Source organism: Sminthopsis crassicaudata, chromosome 3 (genome assembly GCF_048593235.1).
Source record: "Sminthopsis crassicaudata isolate SCR6 chromosome 3, ASM4859323v1, whole genome shotgun sequence".
In the NCBI taxonomy this organism is placed as follows: domain Eukaryota; kingdom Metazoa; phylum Chordata; class Mammalia; order Dasyuromorphia; family Dasyuridae; genus Sminthopsis; species Sminthopsis crassicaudata.
In genome coordinates, this window is record NC_133619.1 from 331284438 (window position 1) to 331302894 (window position 18457).

At 37.1% G+C, this 18457-nt stretch overlaps 1 protein-coding gene across 4 annotated transcripts in view; it reads right to left on the reverse strand.

The window, feature by feature from the left end:
* The window catches only part of SEMA5B (semaphorin 5B), a 202604-nt gene that overhangs the window by 81029 nt on the left and 103118 nt on the right, over positions 1-18457 (reverse strand). For 3 of the 4 annotated variants that reach the window (XM_074301398.1, XM_074301399.1, XM_074301397.1), the window contains exon 2: positions 4505-4662. The exons of the other annotated variant lie outside the window; for it this stretch is intronic. The gene's annotated coding sequence lies outside the window, so the exon portion shown is untranslated. The remainder of the gene's footprint in view (positions 1-4504; positions 4663-18457) is intronic. 4 annotated transcript variants of the gene reach the window in all.

Genomic DNA, 18457 nt, shown 5'->3' on the forward strand with positions numbered 1-18457 from the left:
TTGATCAGTGCACGCTAGATGCTTATCAATTACTGAGTGTCTGGATTTAACTTTAGCCCTCAGTTCCCTCACTAAGAGAGGCGAGGTGATGGTGTACAAAGGACGTTGGACCTGGAGTTCCTCAACCCCAGACTCTCAGCATCCGAAGGGACCACCAGGGGATACTTTGTCCAATATGGACCTGAAACAGGAATCCTCTCTCCAATACACTTGATAAGTTGTCATCCAGCCTTTGCTGAAAAACTCTGGTGAAGGAAAACTGCTTCCTTCCCCAGGCAGCCTATCGAACTTTTGAATAGCTCAGTTAGGAAGTGTTTCTGTGTCTTGAGCCCACATCTGTCTTTCCACAGCTTTCATCCACTGCTTCTAGTTGCACCCTCTGGGACTAGCAGAACATGTCTAATTTGCTCTTCCATATAACTACCCATTAAATATTTCAAGACAGCTAACATGTTACTACAAAGTCCTTTCTTCTCCAGGCAAAACATCCCCAGCCTCTTCAACACCGATAAGCTAAAGAGAGCATCCAGAGGACTGGGACTGATAAAAGAAAGGTATTGAAGAAATTATGGATGTTGCACTAAGTTTTTTGGATGGCATTCTAGTTACACCTCCCCCATTTTGTACATAAAAAGTTGATTTTTTTTTAATCTAATGCTTATCACTCAAACATTTCATTTTAAAACCATCATCTTAGCTTGCTGAGATTTTCTTGGATCCTAACTCTGTCATACTATTCATTGCATTAGTTATTCTTCCTATCTTTCTCATCTTAAAATTTGATAAACATTCTACTGATGCCTTTATTTTAGCCACTGATGAATAGGTTAAGTAGTAAGATAAATATGCCAAATAAGGTAGTAAAATAGCACAGTGGGATAGCTCTGGATGTGGAGTCAGAAAAATCTGAATTTCATCTAGCCTCAGATACTTACTAGCTATATGTCTGACTAAATTACTTTACCTCTGTTTGATTCAGTATGCTATAAAAAAGACATAATTATAGTTTCTACCTCCCAGGGTCTTTGCAAGGATAAAATGAGGTAAAGTACCTCGAAAATTTAAAAGCATTATCATGGCCATCACTATTACCATCACCATCATCATCATCATCATTATCACCTTCCTCTTACAAGATACAGGCTCAAACACAGATCCCTAGGTTGTTTGCTAGAGACCTTCTGCCAAAATGACATTGAACCATTAATGAATATTCTTTGGATTGCATCATGCAAGTTTCTCTTTTGAATCCAGCTATTCTATCATCTATCCTACGTTTCACTATTTTGTCCATAGGAATAGAAGGAGAGTCTTTGTCAAAGGCCTGGCTTGAATCAGGTAAATCATATGTCTAGCATTTCCCTATTCTACCAATCCATCAATCCAGCCAAAGAAGGCTGACAGTATTAATTATTCCTTCTTTTTATTTATTTATTTTGGTGAGGCAACTGGGGTTAAGTGACTGGTCCAGAGTAATAGAGCCAATAAATGTTAAGTGTCTCAGGTTCTCCTGACTCCAGGGCCAGTACTCTATCCATTGTGTCATCCTTAATTATTCCTTCTTGAGGAAACTTTGTTGACTTTTTGTGACCCCAATGCTCTTTTCTAGATTTTAAAGACTCTTCCCTTTAATAATATACTGTAAAGTTTTTCTAGAATCCAAAGTCAAACTCCCTGGCTACCTTACAAATGTACAAGGTTCTCTTCTTCTGGTTTTTTTTTTTTTTTGGTTTGGTTAACTACTAGGACAATATTGGTCTTTCTCAAATCTTGAAGCTTCTTCCTCATTTTTAATGATCACTGGCAACAATTCAGCAACTACTTCTACCTGCTCTTTTAGAAACCCAGGGTACAGTTAGTTTGGTACTAGCGTTTTTGAGCTCATCGAAGATAGCTATGACCTCTCTTACAATCTGCCTACTTTCCTTAGATGTTTATTGCCAATTATATATTTTTGTTCTGTCCTTTCCATTCTCTTTGACAAAGAAAAGAAACAGAATAAGAGTTATCTCAACTTCTCCCAGTTATCTGTTATCATTTCATCTCTCTAAGCAATGCTCCTATTCTTTCATGGATTCCCTATTTTGCTTCCACTCTACCTGGTTTTCCTATCCCTTGACTTTTCATCAATCAATATATCAACATTAAGCTTCTGTTATGTGCCAGGCATGGTGCAAAACACTAGAAATACAAGAAGAAGCAAAAGGCAATCCCTGCCCTAAAGGAGTTACAATCTAAAATTGTCCTTTGCTTTCCCTACCAGTTTCAGCTCATTCGAAATTTCATTGTTCCTGATGCGCTGTCTACAAGGTTATGCTATTGGAAGGCATGGGTTGGAAACTTAATAAATGCTTTACTGTCTTAATGACTCCAAACACTTATGAACTGTGTGGCCATAGGTAATATGGCTCCAGTCATATGGACTATATGTCCTTCTATCACATGGACTATATGTGCTCAACCCATGGTAGAGCCTTCCAACCTTGTATTGGTCTGATCAATACAACTGGACATACTATATATTGGCCCTGACATCATGATGTTATTTTCCTACACCTTTGAGTAGGAAGGACAATAACCAATGAGTGAACCTGTTTCTTCATCTGTCATATGAAGATAATAACACACAGTATTTATTCCAAGGAATATAGTGAGAAAAGTTTTTTTTACAAACCTTAAAGAGCACTGAAAATGTGAATTATTTGTAAAATGAAAACACTATTTGAATTAGGGCCTTTGTAGGGTTGTTTTGAGCCAAGTACTTTAAGTATTACATAAATGAGCTTTTGTCTCATCCAACAGCTTCATTTTATGGGCAAGGAGATGGAGACCCAGATTGATTGTGACTTCAGTAAGGTAATATTAATTAATGGCAAGTAAACAAGAACCCAGGTCTCCTAAGCAGAGGATACTTCATTCAACAGCTTCAATGGTTTTTACAAGTGGGCCATTTTGTTCTTTGTACAATGACCACTATTCACAAAATGGAGAGAACAGTCCCCTGACATGGTTTTGTGGTTGGTAGAATCTTTGTGTAATGAGAAGACCGGCCAATTAGAACTCTGCCCTGGGAGCATTCCTGTGCATGGAGCCTGGCTTTAGAAGGGCTTGATAACATGAAACAAAAGGGGTCTCATTCTCCCCTTCAGACCACAAGATTGTGTTGTGTTTTCGTTTGTCTACTTATTACATAGTGACAAAAAAGACCTATTGGATAGGTGCTGAGGTTGAAATGAGTGTGCACAAAATGCACACAAATGGCCAAATCAACTCTTTTCTTTTCTGGTAGTTAGCTACTGAGGCAAGGATTTCTGCAAGTCTTTGGTTGTATTGCAAGTCTTGGCTACTAGAGAATCACATCATCCTCTTTTCAGAGGGAGAGAATTCAGATTGTATAAATTTATTATTATTCATTATAATATATAATATAATTTATTAATTTAATATTTATTATAAATTTATTATTATTCAGATTGTATAAATAAATATAAATAGCTAACATTTATATACACTTTAAAAGTTTGTAAAACATATCTATTTTCTCATTTGATTCTCATAACAGCCCTGAGGTAGGTATTATTATTATTATCCCCATTTTACAGAAAAGAAAATTGAGATTGACAAAGGTTAATTGACTTTCTCATGGCCACACAACTAACAAGTGTCTGAATCAGAATTTGAACCTCATCCTTTCTTGACTCCAAATCCAGTTCCTTATTCACTAGACAACCTAAATACCACAAAACATATGGAAACCAGGCTCCAGTTTATTTTCTAACTTTTCAGTATTCTCACTGGATGAAAATCATGGGTATAGATTAAAATCATATTAATTGGGGCCTTAATTATTCAGAACTTAAGGTAATTTAGCATGGGCATTGCTGAAGTTTGCCTTTTCTATCTGTAAACAATTGGTTGATTAAACAATTTAACATTGTAAATAGGGTTGTAGGGGGAATATCTAACCAACTTTTAAAATAAAAAAATTCCCAGAACATCTTTCTCCTAGTTTCACTATGAATTTACACATCTTTCTCCTTTCCCTATATCCAGGGCTATGCTGGTAAATATTTTACAACCAACTCTCCAGGAAAAGAAAATGTATGCATGATATGCTTTCCAGTTTAATTTGCATTATTAACATTTTCTCCATCCTTTTCTTAAGTCTACCCAATCAACAAAATACCTTATCAAGCCCTGATTTGTAGCATTTGCTGATTTCCAAAGTATAAACGTTAACAATGAAAATTTTACAATTATCCAGAAGTACAAGTTAGCTCCAGCACAACTCTGCTTACAATTTACCTAGATCTTTCACCTAAAGTTTAAATTTAAAAATCCCTGGAAGCCTTACTTTTTCCGTAAAGGTTTTCTAGATTAGTCAGAGAAATCCAGATGGCTTCTCTAACACTGCAAGATGGACATGATAGTGTGATTACTTTGCCTTTAGGGATTTACCTTTTCCCTACCCCCTCCCTGCCCCTACCATCCCCAATGTACTTACCCCTGACCTGTGAATGAAGCAAACACCTCACTGTCCATTCATGTCTTGGCTTAATGGCTGAGAAAGCAAACTACCCAAAAATAAGTTGAGCAGCTGGAAAAGAAGCAAAGCCAGTGTATCCAGGTTCAGCAGGGGCAAGGATGGACCAGAATCATTCACTGTGGGAAGAATGTATTCAATGATGTCACAAATCAATATTAAGCAGGAGAGACAGATTAGATATAAGGATGGACTTAACATTTAGAATCTATGACTATATATAAAGGTATCCACAATATATTGATACAACTCATACTTCTATAATATCTTACAGTTTATAAGACACTTATCACAATCAACATGCGAAGTGAATAGTCAAAGTTTACTAATCCCATTTTCCAGATGAAGAAGCTGGGGACCAGAAAAGTAAAGCAAATTGGCTACGGTCAAACAGCAATAAGCACTGGACTTCTGGCTCCAACATCTCAAGAGCGTTCTTTCTACTTCACTATGAAGCTATGGAGTCTATTTGTTTGCTTGCTTGTTGACATGCTATGTTGTTCATCATTTTCAAAGCGGACCAGTGACATCATGGGTAATGTCTTGACTTGAGTCTGAATTGGATCACACAAAGTTATCAGTCTCACTCTTCCCAAGTCATCAAAACCCAGTGGCAGAACAAAAATCATCCAACTATCAGTGGCCCAGGATGCAGTGGATGACCAGGCTCTCAGCTCTCCCCAGCGGCTGCTCAGCCAACTTCATGACCGTTGGAGCAACTTGTTCTGATCATTTCACTGGGGAAGTTTTCACATTCTTGGGGTAGACAAACTCAGGGGTTGGAAGCCTATCAGTTATATTCAACCTGTTCCACCTGCCGAGAAGGTTTTACCAGGGTGTTGCCTGGTAAAACTATGGAATCCACAGGATCACCAGCCCCTGAAAAGTTAACTGGGTCAAAAAAGGAAAAGACAGGATCTCAAAAGCCTAGATAGAGATCTAGAAAGGATCTTAGAAGGGGGCAGGAAAGAATGCATATATGTGTAAATATGTAAATCTGAAATTCAGAAGTCTGGGTTCAAATTCTGCCTCTGTCGTTTATGACTTGTGTGACCTAGTCTGAGTCTCAGTTTCATCTCTAAAATGAGAAAACTGGACTGCATCATCTTCCCTTGCCCCAAATCCTATGATATTCGGTGGTACTGTTTTTCAAATTTATTGGTATCAGAACCCATTTAAGCACTTAAAAATTATTGAGATCAGCCCTGAAGTCAAGGGGATCTGAATTCAAATTTGGCTTCAGACACTTAAAAACTTCTAGCTGTTACACTCAGAGAAAGAACTCTGGGAGATGACTATGAACCACTACATAGAATTCCCAATCCCTCTAATTTTGTCCGCCTGCATTTGTGATTTCCTTCACAGGCTAATGGTACACTATCTCAAAGTCCGATTCTTTTTGTTCAGCAAAATAACTGTTTGGACATGTATACATATATTGTATTTAATTTATACTCTAACATATTTAACATGTATTGATCAACCTGCCATCTGAGGGGGGGAGGGGAAAAACTGGAACAAATGGTTTGGCAATTGTCAATGTTGTAAAATTATTCATGCAAATATCTGGTAAATAAAAACTATTAAAAAAACAAAACAAAACAGAACTCCTAGCTGTGTGACTCTGAGCAAGTCATTTAACCCCAATTGCCTCAGGAAAAAAATTATTGAGGATTCTTTTATACTCTTAGAAAATACTGATGACTCCCTTTACACTCATAAAAAATTATTGAGGGTCCCAAAGAGATTTTGTTTATGTGGGGTTATATCTACTGATATTTACCATGATAGAAATGGAAAAAAAAAACATTTTAAAAGATTTATTCATTTGAAAATAGTGACAATGAACCCATATATCTTGTTAACACAAATCATATATTTTCTATGAAAAAAGAACTATATTCCCTCCCCCCCAAAAATGAGAAGAGTGTCAGTTTTACATATTTTTACAAATCTTTTTAATGTCTGACTTAATAGAAAACAGCTGGATTCTCATATCTGCTTTTGCATTTGATCTATTGCAATATTCTGGTTTGGTTAAAATGTCTGACAATGTAACTTTAGAAAGATATATAGTTAGAAGGGGGAGGAATATTTTAATAGAAAAATAACATCTTAGTATTATGATGAAAATGGTTTTGACCTCCTAGACTCCTTGAAAAGGTCTTGAGACCTCCAGGGGTTCACTTCACACTCTGAAAAAGGCTGCTCCATAGATATTTTTGGGTGTGAAGAGAAAAGTGGGAGGGAGATAGAGACAATGAGAAAGGTAATCTTTGGATCTTTAGGTAAAGAGGTACTCAGAATTAAATTCCTCATTACAGATAAGGTCATTCAAATACTCTGATCCAAAAGCATCTGCAGACTTCCTCTGTTTTCTCTCTTCTCCAAACCTGCAGAATCAGTCACCATGATCAGAAAAGCATACAGGACCTAAGCAACCTCCCACAATAGGACCCCAATTGTTTGCTTGCCTTTATTGCTTCATCTTAAGCAAAACCAAATAGATGAACATTTCCATTTGCTCCAAAGGTCAATTAAAGTATGATTATTTGTTTTATAAAATTATTTACCATTAGATTCCTTTAAGTGGCAAACTCCCCAATGCTTTAAAATTACATCCATCCTTCTTTTCTGGAAATGGTGGAGGTTTCTCATGACAGGCTCATGGGGCTATGTTGTAGGCCCATAATTAATTAAGAAAGGAAGGTGGGTTAGGTTGGTGCAATGGAAAAGACCTCGATTTGTGGGCAGAGATCTGAGTTCAAATCCTATCTCTGCTTCTTACTACCTGTGTGACTTTGAGCGAGTTCTTTTTTTTGTTTGTTTGTTTGTTTGTTTCCCCCAAGTAATTGGGGTTAAGTGACTTGCCCAGGGTCACACAGCTAGGAAGTGTTAAGTGCCTGAGACCAGATTTGAACTCAGGTCCTCCTGACTTCAGGATTGGTTCTTTATCCACCGTACCACCTCACTGCCTCTGAGCAAGTTCTTTAAGTTCTCTGAGACTCACTTTCCTTATCTACAAAACAGCTAAATGACCTGCAATGACTCTTTGAGATCTAGATCAGTGATTCTCTGGATCCTTGTCAATAGCCAGAATAAAATCAGTGATGGCTTCTACACATCTAATGGCCTCAGTTTCTCCATGTAAAAAATGAACAGGATGGATTAAGGTCCAATTAGAATGACAATCATCATGTTCACCAAAGAGATGGCCCCTTCCTCTTTTCAGATATATAAAGATGCCCAAAGGAACCTCAGCACTCACCTGGAGAAAGTGTGACATAATAAAATACTACATCTGGAGTCTAACCACCCCTGACACAGGACTCTAGTGATTCCTGTGTGCTCTTGGATTTCTCTATACCTCAATTTCCACATCAATCAAATAAAGAGCTAAATGAGGGAGACTATGGGGCAGAGAAGAACAAGCGTTGGTTCTGGAGGCTGGTTTCAAGTCCTACTTCTGATGCTTATTATTTATATGACTTTGAGCAATCTCTAACCTTCCCAGACCTCAGTTTCCCCATCTATAAAGGTCTCAAAAGGCCCTTATTGTTTTAGATCCTGCTGTCTTGCTGTTCTAGATTTGTGCTTTTGATCTAAATGCTATAAAACCCTTGATTTTATAGATAGAGAAACTAAGGCCATAATATGTCAGTTCTACCAGGTTCCAAGTGTATATAGCCTCTGACTCCTTTTATGTTTACATTGAACTCTATATTTGTAGAGGAGACCTGGGGTCAAATTCAAGTCACTTGGTTTTTCAATGTTCTAAAGCCACTTTCTGAGACTATAAGTTACTGAGAAGATGCTGACCTATACTAGTAAAGAGAATCTCCTATACTGAAAAAAAAAAAAGAACAAAAATTACAGGCCCAGGGACACATTGGGAAATGTAGCTCACATACATTATATATATATATATATATATATATATATATATATATATATATATATATATATATATATATATATAATGTATGTGAGCTACATATATATATATGCATGTGTATATATACATATATGTATAAATATATATAATGTTATATAAAGAGATATACCATTGTATATGGCTATATTTATTTATATATAAATGTATGTGAGCTACATATATATATATATGCATGTGTATATATACATATATGTATAAATATATATATAATGTTATATAAAGAGATATACCATTGTATATGGCTATATTTATTTATAAATATATATATGAATACATTTATAAATATATATGGAAATATATATTTATATATCTATAATAGATATTTATATATCTATAAAATTTTTTACCTGATTTGCCAAATATCATTTAGCAGAAGTAACCCAGGGTTTGAACTCGTATTCCAAGACACCAAGTTAAAAATTTCAAGTTTAGCATTTATTAAGTCCCTACTATGTGCAAGGCGCTGGGCTAGGTCACGTTTATAAAGCCTGAGAGTCATCCAGCTGTACAGCGCCAGATAAATTTTCCACATTGTAATTTCTTACGTCCTTTATGTCATCTATGAATTTACGCTCACTCCTATAAATAAATGATCCCTGCTTAAAACACAGGATGGCTGAGTTCCAGGAAATGAAAAAATGGGCTTTCTGGTAGGAAAATAGCAGTAGAAATATGGTGGCAGCTGCTAGAAAGGAGGGGGGGAAAGATTACAGGATGATGAATAGTAGTGCAGGATGGGCACCAATCTTAAGACACAGTAAGACAAGCTAATCTGTGAGGTCAGGCTTTAGGACTGCTGGGAACCCCGGGTGACACAAAGGCCTGCAAACCTGGAACCCTGGAAGCCAGCCAGGTCCTAATGAGTGAGCCCAAGTTTCTGTACCCTCTCAGAAAGTGGGTCTTGACTGATACGGAAAAGAGATTAAGAGAAACCTCTTGGAACTTGACACAACAGACTCATTAAGGCCTCAGTTTCTCCATCTGTAAAATCAAGGGTTAATAGCATTTAGATGGAGAGCACAGATCTACAACAGCAAGAGACCTGGATCTAAAACTATAAGGGCCTTTTGATATCTTTACAGATATTTATTCAAGAGTCAAGAGAAGAAACACAGATCTATCAATTAAAGAATAGCCAAACAAGCTGTGGTACATGATTGTGATGGAATAGTATCGTGCTATAAGAAATGATAAGAAGGATGATTTTAGAAAAGATTTACATGAACAGATGCAAAATGAAGTGAACAGGACCAGGAAAATATTATAGACAGTAATAGTAATATTCTTCAATAAAGAATTGTAAATGACTTAGCTATTCTCAGCAATATAGTGATCCAGGAAAATCCCAAAGGAATAATGATAAAACATACTATCTGCCTCCAGAGACAGAACTGATAATGATTGAATACAGACTGAAGCATGCTGTTTTTCATTTCTTTCATTTTTTCTCCATTCAAGCTCTCTTGTACAAAATGATTGATATAGAAATATTTTATACAATTGTACATGAATACTTACTTTTGATTGCTTACTATCTCAAGGGGAGGGGAAAGAGAGAGAGAAGGATAGACTTTGGAACACAAAACTTTAAATAGATTTTTTAATTGAAGGAAAAACCACAGAATAAATATGAAGTCAAACCAAAACAAAATAAGAAACATTTTTTACCTGGGGGGGGGAGCAACTTCATAGTAATATAGTAGTTAGACTTTGAAGGGATATTGAAAATCGTCTAGTCCAACCCTTTCATTTTTCACACGAAGAAACTACAGCAAATTAAGGTGAAGTGTCTCACAGAATCACCTATATAGTAAACACCAGTTAATATTGGAAAGCAGATCTTCTCATTTGAGGTTTAGGACTTGTTCTACCAGGCGTCATGCTGTCTCCCTGTAGTCATTTCCCACTCCTAGCCAACAGAACCATCAGAGTCAGCTTTACCCATAGGCAGAGTAGGTGGTTGCCTACTGTGATTTCAGAGGTTTTGGGAAGGTCTCTTTTATACTCCTCTGCCCCACTCCTTCAGGCTTTAAATTTCTTTAACAGACAACAAAAAGCCTTCATTCAGAAATTATAGATAACGTTTTTAAAAAGCAACTTCCTCCCACCCCTGAAGAGTATAGTAGTTATTTAAAATCTTTCCTGAAACATAAATGATTATTACCATATCCTAAAGGGCTGGGGAAAAAATTGTGAACATTTCAGATCTAAACTATCCCTCTGATAGGAATAAGATAGAGTGGTGAAGAGGCAGCTAGGTGGTATCATAGTATATAGGGCACTGGGCCAAATCCAGCCTCAGACAAGTCACAGCTGTGTGACCATGAGCAAGTCGCTTAATCCTGTTTGTCTCAGTTTCCCCATCTGTCAATGAGGTGGAGGAGTAAATGGCAAACCACTCCACTATATTGGCCAAGAAAACCCCAAATAGAGGCATAAAGATTATTTGACTAAAAAATGACTGAACAACAACAAAGAATGGTGGCCAATCCCACAATACACAGAGGAGAACCTGGGAGGGATTTAGAGATGAAGTGGCTTATCTAAGGCCACTCAGAAAGTTACTGGCACAGACAGCAATAGAACCAGGTTTCTGTCTCCAACCTAACCCAGTGCTTAGTTTGTGTCACCAAAATGCCTCTTCCTAAGATTTTTTTAATGTTTTATTTATATTCATATTTATTTATATAATATATATGTATATATATTTGCTATAAACTTAACAAACATGAACAAATATGAAGCAGCACGTAGCTACATCTGACTTGGAGTAAGGAGAACCTTATTTCAAATCCAGCCTCAGATATTGTGTGACCATTTGTAAAGTGATCCATAGCCTCTATGGCTTCTCTTCCAGTTCTAGATCTTAGGTCCCATGAACTTTTCAATGCAAAAAAGGATTATATATGGAACTGTGAATTCCTGGTCTCTAGGTGGGTTATTTTAAAAGTATTCAATTTGAGTAGTAACCACATTATTCTGTTTGTTACTCTTTATGTATTTTCCTTTCTTTTATTTCCTTCCTCCCTCCCTTCCTTCCTTCCCTCCTTCCTCCTTCCTTCCTCCCTCCATTCCTTCCTTCCTTCCTTCCTTCCTTCCTTCCTTCCTTCCTTCCTTCCTTCCTTCCTTCCTTCCTTCCTCCCTCCCTCCCTCCCTCCCTCCCTCCCTTCCTTCCTTCCTTCCTTCCTTCCTTCCTTCCTTCCTTCCTTCCTTCCTTCCTTCCTTCCTTCCTTCCTTCCTTCCTTCCTTCCTTCCTTCCTTCCTTCCTTCTTTCCTTCCTTCCTTCCGTTCTCCCTCTGCTCTTTTCAGCTAATTTTTCCTATGACGCTTTAGAAATTGGTGGTGGAGACACTAGAAAGAAGTTGTCTTCCTCTGAGATGTAAATAAATCTGACCCAAGGGACCCCCTTTTAACAGCTATTATCCCACCCCAGGATTTCCCAGGTCTAAGGAGAGAGAGAAGATAGGGGGTCTAGGAGTAGACAACAGCAGAGAAAAGAATAAAAGGAAGGTGAAGTAATTTGGGCAGGTTTCTTGGTCTCTGGAGAAATATTGAGGTGAGTCAGTGAAAGGAGAGGAGATAAGAAAAAAGTTGGCTTGATTTCATTTACATTTCAATGAAGACCTAAGTTGACTATTACTATGGGGCTTTTTTTAGACTACTGGTAACTGTAACTTTCTTCTTTTGTTGGTTATTTTAAACCTTTCAGTTTCCACTGAGTTTCTGAAAGTAAAAACGCTTAGAAACTTTTTTTTTTTTTTTTTAAAGGGGGAGAGGGTGAAAGTTTGTTTCAGAGAGAGCTGTTTCATCCTCTGCACTGGGGAAGAGCAGATCAATAGGAAAGAATCAGCCAAATCCTGGCCAGCTCCCACCACCTCTTTCAACCTGGAATCCTTAATAGTTGAATGAATTTCCTTCACCTCCTTCTCCCCACCCTTCCCCTTTTCCCCATTTGAATGGCCCACCCCCCTCTATTAATGGAAATCCTTTTCTTCCTTCCAGGTCCAACCCATGTGCTCCTCTCAGAACCTTTCTCAGGAGCCCTCAGATAGACAAGCCAGGAAGCCTAGATACCTAATACTGTCTTAGAGAAACCTGGGAAAGCTTATGAACTGATATAATCAATCAATCAACATTGTGGGGAGGGAGAAGAAGGTGTTGAGGCAATTGAGATTAAGTGACAGCTGATAAATATTGTGTCTGAGTTCATCCTGACTCCAGGGTTCTATCCACTTCACTATCTAACTGCTCCTCAATCAACATTTATTAAGCACCTACTATGGGCAATGCATGTGATACCCTGGGCAAGTTATTTAACTTGGCAATGCTCCAAACAGCTCTCCAAGACTTTCAGTTGCAGAAAAAGACTTGTCTTGTAAACGTGATTTTCTCATCCAGGAATTCCCTATATCAGAGAAATAATAGTTCTAGTCCAAATCTCTGTCTATATCACTCTGTATCCACTAACATCTTCCTCTAATATGACATTGTGGAAATGTCCCTAGGTTGAGGAAGGTAGACTCAGAAGAGTGCAGAGTTTGTAAATCTTATGAAAGTAGAAAAGCTTTATTTTTTTTTTAATTTAATTTGTTTTCAATGAATAAACTTCCCTTCTTTCACTGAGGGGAAAAAAAAAAAAAGAAAAACAAAACTCTTGCAACAAATGTGCATACTTAAGTCAAAAAAAAAAAGGAGAAAAATTCCCAAATTGGGTAAAAAAATTTAAAAAAAAATTAAAAATCTGTCTCATTTTGTATCCTAGGTTCATCATTTCTCTATCAGAAGGCAAGTTGCATTGCTTCCTTTGGAGTTACAGTTGAGCATTGTGCTAATCAGAGTTCTTGAGTCTTTCAAAGTTGTCTTAGCAGTGTATAGTGTACTGAACTCAGAAAGACCAGAGTTAATAATCCAGCCTCAGAGATTTATTAACTGTGTAATTCTGGACAAATCACTTAATTTTTGTCTGCCTCAGTTTCCTAATTTGTAAAAATGGTAATTGTGTGAAATTGTGAAGATAAAATGAAATTTCTTTTTTTTACTTGATCATTTCTCCTTTATTTTTTATTATTTTTCATTGAAGTTTTTCATTTTCAAAACATATGCAATGATAATTTCTCAACATTGACTCTTAAAAAAACTTGTGTTCCAATTCCCTCTCTTTTCCCCATCCTCTCCCTAGATAGCATGTAATCCAATATATATTAAACATGGTAAAATGTTAGTCCAATATATGCATATATATTTATGCAATTATCTTGCTCCTCAAAAAAAAAAAACAGATCAAAAAGTAAAAAAAAAAAAAAAAAAAAAAAAAAGAGAAAGAGAGAGAGAGAGAGAGAGAGAGAGAGAGAGAGAGAGAGAGAGAGAGAGAGAGAGAGAGAGAGAGAGAGAAAATAAAATTCAAACCACAACAATAAGAGTGAAACTGCTGTGTTATGATCCACCCTCGGTTCCCACAGCCCTCTCTCTGGGTGTAGATGGCTCTCTTCACACAAGATCATTGGAACTGGCCTCAATCATTTCATTGTTGGAAAAAGCCACATCCATCAGAGTGGTCATTGTATAATCTTGTTGTTGCCATGTACAATGATCTCCTGGTTCTGCTTATTTCACTTAGCATCAATTCAAGTCAAAATGAGATATTTCTAAAGCATTTTGCAAACTTTAAAGCGCTATGTAAAGATAGCTACTATTATGTTGTTATTGTCACTGTTTAAATTATTCTCCTGTTTCTATGTTACAGAATTAAATTTTAAACTCTATGAGGAAAAGGACTGTCTTTTGCTTCTTTTTGTATCCCCAGAACTCAGCACAATACATTGCACATAATACGTGCTTAATAAATGTTAGTTGATTGGTTTTATTAATTCTTACAAGTCTTTCCAGGTTTCTTTAAAAATATCTTCTTTATAATTTTTTATAGCACAATAGTATCTCATTAAATCTGCATACCATAATTTATTCAGTCATTCCCCAGCTGATAAGCAACCCTCCTCCCCTTAGTTGGACAGGTTTTCAGTATTGGTCTGGTAATGGACTTTATGTCTATCATCCAAGGGCCCATTTATTATTACTTTCTTTGCTCCATTTGTCTCCAAAAGTACAGGCATAATGGGTGAATGTGACAAAACAACACATTTAGACTTGATATACTAAAAGTTTTGTAAAAATTGAAGATGTCCAAAGTGGAATGGGATTCTACATGGGAGATGGAGGCCTCCTCAACAGAGATATTCAAGCAGAGACTGGATATCTACTTGTAGGGTACTTTAGAGTAGGGATAGGAGTTAGATTAGATGGCATCTATATATACAATCTATATCAAATTGCTTGCTTTCTCGAGGAGAGAGGGAGAGAATATGGAACTTAACATTTTAAAAAATGAATGTTAAATATTTTTTGTTTAATTGTACACAGCAATAACAAGGTTATTTGATGATTGATTATGGTGGACTTGACATTTTTCAACAATGAGGTGATTCAAGATAATTCCAATAGACTAGTGATAGAGCTAGAGAGAGGACTATGAAGATTTAATGTGGATAATAATGTAATATTTTCACCTTTGTCATTGTTTATTTGCTTGGTTTTTTTCTTTCTTATTTTTCACCCTTCTGATCTGCTTTTTCTCATACAGAATGATATATGTGGAGATGTGTTTAGAAGAAGTGTACATGTGTGTAGCCTTTTGACATCTCTATCTGCATGCCCTACTCCAACTCAACAGATCCCAAACCAAGCCATCCTTTTTTTTCCCCCAAAGTCACCCTTTCCTTCCCCCTTTAGACATTCAGCTCTCCATCAATCTCCCCTGCCATTCAAGCTCAAAACTTTGGAAACCTTCCTTCATTGCATCCTCTTCTTCTCTTATATTATCCAGCCTCTAAAAACCACTGCTTCTACATTTCTTATGATTTTTTTAATCCCTCTCTATTCTATCCAGATGCCCACCATCCTAATAATAACAAAAGAAAACAAGAGTTATAGTTATGCGATCCTGGGTTCAAATCCCACTAAGCTAAGTGATCATGGTGAACTTTTCTGAGCCCAGTTGTTTCAATTGTAAAGTGAGGAGTGTTGGACTAGATGGCTTCTAAGTTCTCTTCTAGTTCTAAAGTTGAGTTCTAGAGTTCTAAAGTTCTAAAATCACTGTTTAAAGTTTGTAAAGTGATTTTTGTATAATTTCTCATTTGTGTAATATAAGTTATATTATCTTGTCGTTAATATTATGCTAATGTTAACTTATTTGAAATATTATCATTTGGCACATAGATAAGGAAAAAGGGAGGGAAGGGGCTCTTGCTAGTGCAGCAGTGGTGATCTACTCTGGAGGCAGGAGGACTTGAGTTCGAATATGGCCTTAGATATTTAACACATACTGTCTCTGGGCAATTGCCTTAACTCCAATTGCTTTGCAAAACAAAAAAGAAGAAAAAGAAGGATGAAAAGGAAGAAGAGGAGGAGGAGAAAAAAGAGAAAGAGGAAGATGAGGAGGAGGAGGAAAAGAAGAAGAAAAAGGAGGAGGAGGAGGAGGAGGAGGAGGAAGAAGAGGAGAAGAGGAAGAAGAAGAATAGAAGAAGGAAGAAGAAAGTGGTAAGTACTATGTACCAAGCACTATGCAAAACACTTTACAAATTTTTCATTTGAACTTTCCAACAACCCTGGGAAGTAGGTGTTATTAATAACCCAATTTTATAGGTGAGGAAACTGAGGCAAACAGAAGTTAAGTGAATTGCTTAACAAGTTGGCTAGTAAATGTCTGAGGTTGGATTTGAACTCAGGTTTGCCTGACTCCATGATTCAGTCCTCTTATTCACTATACTATGATATCTTGACTATTGCAATAGCTTGTTTAATTTGACTTCCCGGTTCCATTTTCTCTCCCTCTAATCCAATCTTCAAGGGCCACTGGGTGGTGCAGTGGGTAGAGTACTGAGGCTCATCTTCCTGAATTCAAATACAGTCTCAGACACTTACTCAGACTCTTGACAAGTCACTTCATCCAGTTTGCCTCAGTTTCCTTTACTGTAAAATAAGCTGAAGAAGGAAATAGCAAAGCACTCCAGTATTTTTTCCAAGAAAATTCAAGATAGGGTCACAAAGAATTGGACACAACTGAAAAATGACAACAACAATAGCAACAAGTTCAGTCTATACATTGCAAGTTTCAGAGACTTGAGCTTTGTCAGTAAGAGTGTTCCCTCCACCAGTACATACAGGAACTCCTTTGGCTGTCACCATGAGTTCTTTACAATTATTGTGAGCCTCTCTGCATTTTGATAATCATCAGCAGACAGACATCACTGGACCCAGTCTCAATAAATCAATAAACATTTATTAAGCACCCACTATATGCCAGGTTCTGTGCAAAATATTGGGATACAAAAATAGACAAAAGACTGTTCCTATCCTCAAAGAGCTTACAATCTAATGGGGGAGACAGCATGCAAAGAAATATTATACACAGCAAGCTATATACAGAAGAAATAAGAAATAATTGACCCAGGGAAGGCACTAAATTAAGAGCTTTTCTAATATGGAAGGACTGCCCAGATGCTCCCACCCCACTGGAGCAGCTTGGGAGGATCCAGAATCATGATTCTAAGACCCAATGAGCCAGAATTATAAACAGAGAACAGAGACTATGTGATGAATCTTCCAAAAATACTGCCTTATAACAATGACTATTGTCATCTCCACTGACTACTTACTATCTATCACCTGTCTCTATCTACTTCAAGTCACCTCAAAGGACTTTTACTTTATTCCCCAGAGGCCACATGGAAATCCCATCTATGAGGATTAGCTTTCCTACCTTTGTTCACACCTTTCCTGTAAGTTTTTGAAATTTTATCCTTCAAGATCCAGCTCAAGTTCTTCTTCCACCTCTGAATCCTGCTGCCTTTACTATCACTATCCCTCGTTATTGACTTTTCTATGTATCTGTCCTATCTCCCTGTTTCTGAAAGAAAGGGATTGGCTCTCCAGGACAGAGTCACAGAACCCTGGACCTGAAATTATGTAGCCCTCAGCCTTTATAAAACATTTGTTTACTATTTACAACCATTATCTCATTTGATCCTCACAACAATTCTGGGAAATATTACAAATGAAAAAAACTGAAGCAGGTCCAGGACCATAGAGCTAACAATAATAATAATAACAACAACAATAATACTTAACATTTACATAGCACTTCCTATGTTGCAGGCACTGTACTAAATGTTTTACAGTTATTATCTCACTTGATCCTCACAACAATCCTGGGGAGGTAAGTGCTATTATCAACACTATATTACAAATGGGGAAACTGAGGTAAGTCACTTGACTTGCTCAGGATCACACAGCTAATAAATGTTGGAGTCTGGATTTTGTGTGGTTCAGAAATGGTGAGAGGTCACCATTTAATAACAAAAAGCTGGAGAGATCTCTAAAAGCAAAGCAAAGTTTATCATATGTTCTCTCCAGAAGGGTGTCCCACCCATCCAGCTGGTGATCAGCCTCCGGTGGGCAGGGTTAACACTTTAATCCCTAATGCAAACACCCCCTCCCACTACTGACCCTCATCCTCATTAGCTGAGGGTCTCACATTCTAAACTCCAGAACTATCCAAGAAATTGACCTTGATCAATAAGTACATAGTTACTCATATTTGATTGAAATAGGGAGAAAAAAAAATTGTGTCATGGGAGGATAGCAGGAAGGGGACTCAATTATGCCCTTGACTCAATGCTCAAAGTCCTTCAGGCCTACTCAAACTCTCAAGTAGATGAAGCCTTACTTGATTTTCACAACTGTCTTGAAAGATCTCACCTCATCTCGTTCAATTTGAACTCAGTATTTCCAATCTGAGCCATCTAGTCCAACCTATGTCTCTCCAAAACATCCCATCTCTCCAATAATAGCCGAGAAGTAATCATCCAATCTCTGCTTGAAGACCCTCGTGGAGGTCTTCAACC